The sequence below is a fragment of the Solea senegalensis genome, linkage group LG15 (assembly GCF_019176455.1).
Source record: "Solea senegalensis isolate Sse05_10M linkage group LG15, IFAPA_SoseM_1, whole genome shotgun sequence".
Classification (NCBI taxonomy): Eukaryota; Metazoa; Chordata; class Actinopteri; order Pleuronectiformes; family Soleidae; genus Solea; species Solea senegalensis.
Window position 1 is genome coordinate 10,226,004 of NC_058035.1, and position 5,506 is coordinate 10,231,509.

Consider the following 5,506-nt stretch of genomic DNA (forward strand, 5'->3'; position numbering starts at 1 on the left):
TATCTTCAAATGTGGTGCAGCTTTTCCACCCTGTCGTATTTGGAGCAGCAGATTTTAGCAGTGTCCTCTGCACAGGGTATTTCCCCCCCTCATGTCATTACAGAGAGCAACAATCATGGCTGTGCCCCCTGATATAGACATAAATCATCATCAAAGCCCGGAAACAAGGCAAAAAAAATAAAAAAAATAGTAGGAATGCACACAATAGCAGAGCACCGTCCCAGGAATGGGTTAACAGTGGACTCAGTGCTTTCATTTCCTCCTCTGTTCCATCTGAACAAACAAGGCGGGTGACCTGACAGAGCACAGAAGGGGCGGTGCAGAGTGGAGGGAGAGAGGGGTGGCGGCGGTGATGGTGGTGGTGGGGTGGTGTTGCCGTGACTGGAATATAACCAAAGAGAGACGGGGGGTAGGGTGGAATGAGCAGAACACGTGATGGTGAAAAGCCTGCAGGCTGCTGTTCTGGGAAAGGCAGACAGAGACATCCCCCCATATTGATGCTGCCGTTTCACCACAACAACAGTTCTGGGAAATGGCCGCCGTCTGAACTGTATAGCTGCTATTTACATGGCACTGATTCAGCCCACTTACTGCTTTCATCATCAGCACCCGCAGATGGTCCCACTTTATCGGCAGGTTTATGCCTTACTATGTAAACTGCCTTGAGATAATGTGTGTTGTAATTTGCCGCTATTCAAATAAAGCTTGATCTGATTTGGTCCAATTGTGAATTCCCTACTCTCTGTGTTTCTCTCCGTGCAGACTCACAATATCTCATCGCGTAAAAGGGGAAAGAAAAAGCATAAAAACTGTGAGTGAAAATAAGGGAAATGGGATAAACACACGGCATTTTACGGAGTGGAAAGCGGCAGCGGGGCTCATGGACGATGATGGGGGAGAGAGAGCAGTCTGGACCAGAAGCACTGGAGACATGAGTCATGGCAAGCAAACTCCCAGGGGGCTTGTTGGTGCAGTCTATAAATGGAAATAGCAGAAAAACAGCAGCTTCCCTCGCCCACCCAGGACTAGGTTATGGCTTATTAGAATCTGATGGCTTATGACAGCAGCTGCTTTGTTTAGCCCCAGCCTGAACTTCACCATCATTTTTTATTTATTTTTTTTGACCAGACAAATGCCATGGAAAAATAAATGAATATATACTGTATATAAAAAGTAACCGGCCTAGTGCAAGAAAATCATTCTGGCATGCGAGAATGTGTTACTGAAAACAGTTTTTTGCTTTATTAAAGTAACAGTCTTGTTTTTTTCACCTTCACACAAAGTGCAGCCTGTATCTGTTAAAAAGAAGTTGATGACTGACATGAACCAGTTAACTTGGCTCCTTGGTTTCCCCTTGGCTACCCTGCTGTGGAGCTGGCCTATATCAAACATTGCCAGATATCTGGGACAACCTCTGGAAAAAAAAGGCATAATGTCTCATAAATTGACCAAAAGGGAGACATTAACTTGAAAAATACACAGTATGTGTTCTTAAATCTTTAAGAATGTATGAAGTGAGGAAAAGATTACTACCTTTACACTTATTACACACTTGGATACTGCTTTTAACATGAAGTTGAAACATAAAACATTTGATAAGCTACAGGTTCTGAATACTTCTACAATATTAAACCCAAGGGCACAAAACAAATGTTACATGGAGTATGTGTTAAGCTGGATCCATATGTACACAACACGTCAACGCTTGACAGTGGGCGGGTCTGACGCTTGGTGCTGGAGGTAGCTAACAGAGTCCCTGAGGCGATGGTGATGTGATGGACAAAAAAATCATTGTGTCACAACTGTGTCCGAGCGCTCAGAGCTTTTAGCCGTTTGAGCTAAAGGCATATGCAAGCCAACAAGGAAACTTGACATTGCTCCATTTGAAGTGAATGAGAAACTTTTAAGTTGACGCCTCCACGTGAATCAGCCATTAATGAGAAAGTGGTTATACCCGTTTACCTGGCATGTCCTTGTCTCTCTGCACTAATGATTGTCATGATTTCGTCAGCAGCAATGTCACAGCAACCTGGAGCTTTGTGGTTGTTGGGAGTGAGCCAGTGGCTCCATACCACCTGCTCCACCTCCCTCCCTCCCGCCCTCCCCGCCTCAAAGCACTCTGCTTCACCTGCTTCCACGGTAAGCAGACACACCCTGTCCTCCGTTCCTCCCTCGTAGCCTGCAGCTAAAGCGGAGCTAGTCTGCACAGGAGCACAGATGCAGACAGAGCTCCAGCATGGCCGTCATACCAGAGGAGGGAGGGATCTCCGTGACTGTGGGCCTTTTGTTTAGCTGCCACCACTAACAACCCGCCAGGTCGTGTTTGCTCTTCTTTTTTGTTTCACCTGTCGTCACACTGATCTCTTTCATCTGTGGGGTGTATCCCAGAGATCCTCCCTCATGGCAGGGAAAACATTATCTCATTGGAGTAAAAGCCAGAGGTAAAGTGACTGAGGTAGTTTTTTAAGGGTTTTTAATTGTTTAAGAGCGGGAAACACAGAAACGGTTCTGCTTTTTTTCTGTGTGTGGGAGGCGTCGTAAAGTTTACAGGTTGGATCATGATGAATAGAAGGACAATGCAGATGAGGGGCCGTGGTGCCAACCTGAAGGCTGTCCCCATGGTTATTGTTGGTGTTGTTGTTTTGGTCATATTACTGCAAATTTATCTGGAGATGATGGTGACGCTTCTGTGATGAGATGGCTCTGCTGTGTGATCAGTGGCTCATGTAACTTTTAAAATGAATAAATGTCTTGGTCTACTCAGTGTGTGTGTCTGTTTGATTTCCTGCATAAAACAAATCAATCAACTTCAGTATTAAAGATATAATGTGACATTTCTGCATGAATATAGTGTACTTATATTAAAATACATGGACATCACAGGATGGTCATGTTTGGATCACAACTGTTCATTGCTGTTTGCTGCACGTTCTCCCACCAGAGAACAGCAATTCCATGATCCCATGCTGCTTCCCGATCAAAGCGGTCTTTCGTTGTTTAGACTGAGAGACCCCTGGCAGCAGAAATCACACACCGTGTGTTTAAATGAGAGGCTCTTCTGACTCTCACTGTTCATAGTCTTGACTAAGGAGAGGAAGGAGCATCAATAATAAAAATAATATATATATATATGTATATATATATATATGTATATATGTACATATACATATATATATATATATATATATATATATGTATATATGTACATATATATATATATATATATATATATATATATATACATATATATACATATATATATATATATATATATATATATATATACACATATATATTATTTTTCAAATTCATGCCAATACATAATTTATCATTTCAACACCCGTTGCTTTCAAAGCAGCACATATTTTGTCCGGTTGATTTGCAAACACACACATTTTAAGTAATATGTGGGTTCTCAAGCACATGATGCAACTGAGAGCAACTCCTTACAACAAGCAAGACACCTGTGATAATGTGTTGTGGGTTTGAGTTTAGAATCTTTATTTGTTTTTCCTCCAGCTAGATGAGAGTGATGCTGCTTCAGCACAGCGTAAACAGCCCACAGGGGCTAATTCTTAAACATAGTCCCCCAAAAACTGATGTGACCGCAGGGCTTTGGTTCTCCATCTCGGTGGCCCTCTGGCTGACATGACAACAGGAGGCCTGTTTTTCCTGCAACATAGCAACACCGCCCTGAGCTAACTCTGACCCTTGGCAGTCAAAACATATTATTGGCCCAGGTGACAGGAGCTTTACACTAAGCAACACAAATACCCCAGGGGAAACACTATAATGTTGAGCAGCTGTTATACAAACATGATGTCACTAGAGGGAATTTAAATATACTCGGTGAGTAGATACCACGTATTTGCTTTGTTAAATAATTTTCCGAAGAGGACAAACAAGTGAGCTCAAGGCCATGGCGAGACGTTTTAGTCTCATATTTCGAAACCATGGAGACAGTGGATAACAAATCTATGACCCTTTACACCTGGGCATTATCCTGCCAGTTTTTTTTTATCAAATTATTAGCACTGCAGAGGTTTGAATCATTGTTGAAAAGTCCTGACCCACTGTGGAGCCACTGCACCAGCATCAACTCACGCAGAAAGCAGAATAGATATTCCCCCACTGTTCTTACACCTCCTTCAACAGAGTCTGTTGTTTGTCCTCAAAGACAATGTGCTTGTGTTTTTATGTGTCCTCATACATATCAATTACTTTACCACTTGGGCAGTGTCATCCTCAAGGTGCTTGAAAATGAGGTTTCAATGTCAGATGAGAGGCACTTTCCAGACAAAAATAACGAAGCTTTCACCTCCAGGCTGTTGAGCCTCCCTGTCAGCGTGCAGTGACTGAAACTGAAACCCTCCGATCCAAATAAGAGTGAAATCCAGGCTTACACAAGCAATGCATTCCTCTTGCATCAGCAAAAGAGCTTCTTTCCACATAACAGTTCAGCTGTCAGCAATGATGGTGAATGTTTGTGAGGTGGGGAGAAGAAAAAAAACAAAAAGAAAAACGAGGGGGAAGTGAAACCTCTCTGTGCCTCATTGTTGCTAGAGCACGTGGAGGATTATATTCCTGAAAACTCGGACAGCAAAAATGGCGTCACCTTCGCTCTGAGTCAGAGACACAGAGCATGCCCTGGCTGAACTTCCTGTTTCTGTCTGCCACAGATATAAGGTTTCTCCACCCTAGCCACACACAGGAAGTGAGTCACACTTATTCACCAGTCTGCAGGCTGCAGACTCTTCAAGCCCCTGAGTGACAAGCGGTGGAGGGGGGCCAAATTAGCTCCTGAAACTTTAATCTCCTGCACCTCAATTATTTAATATCCAAGCCACCCACTTCAAAGGAATACCACGGCTCCCTTCTCTCTGACTGCCTTGATGGAGGCTTTCAATTCTGTCTCCTAAAAGACTCACCATTTTATATCTGTACCCTGCGGTGTGAATTATGCCCTCCTAAAATCCTGCAGTGCTCCCTGAAATCCACTGTGCTAATAAACCTAAGTGCAGATCTGTGGTAGCTGGAGATGAAATTGTAGCGTGAAACCATATATTCGCCCATCCTAATTTTGGATTCCAATTGTAAAACATAATTGTTTGCAGCTGCATCGTCTCGCAAAGAGACCAAGAGACGGAAGTCATTATCAGGATCTGAAACGAAGTGCGAATACAGAACCCTCATGGATATATGCAAAACAAGCTCATGTAATAGATATGAGATGAATTTTAATGAGCGACAGTGGAAAAACTCAAAAACGTACTGGATGCAAGGTCACGTTGTATAATGCTGAACGTCATCTGAATTTAAATGATGTCCTTGTTTACAGCAGGATTAATAACCGAGATGAGGCCATCGAAAAGGAAAAGGCAGCAGAGGTAAAGAAAAGACATAACCTTGAAACGGGAAACATAAATTATGTTGAATTTGGCCTTGATTTTTTTGTCTCACCCGGTCACATAACACATCTCCAGACCTGAATAGCAACCGGCTCCGT

The 5,506-nt window shown here is 43.0% G+C and overlaps 1 long non-coding RNA gene across 1 annotated transcript; it reads left to right on the forward strand.

Annotated features, from left to right (window-relative positions):
- Nucleotides 1-388: 388 nt before the first annotated feature.
- Nucleotides 389-2,764, forward strand: LOC122782012. The gene is made up of 2 exons (XR_006361878.1): nt 389-636; nt 763-2,764. It is a non-coding gene; the product is annotated as an uncharacterized LOC122782012 (long non-coding RNA).
- Nucleotides 2,765-5,506: the final 2,742 nt, after the last annotated feature.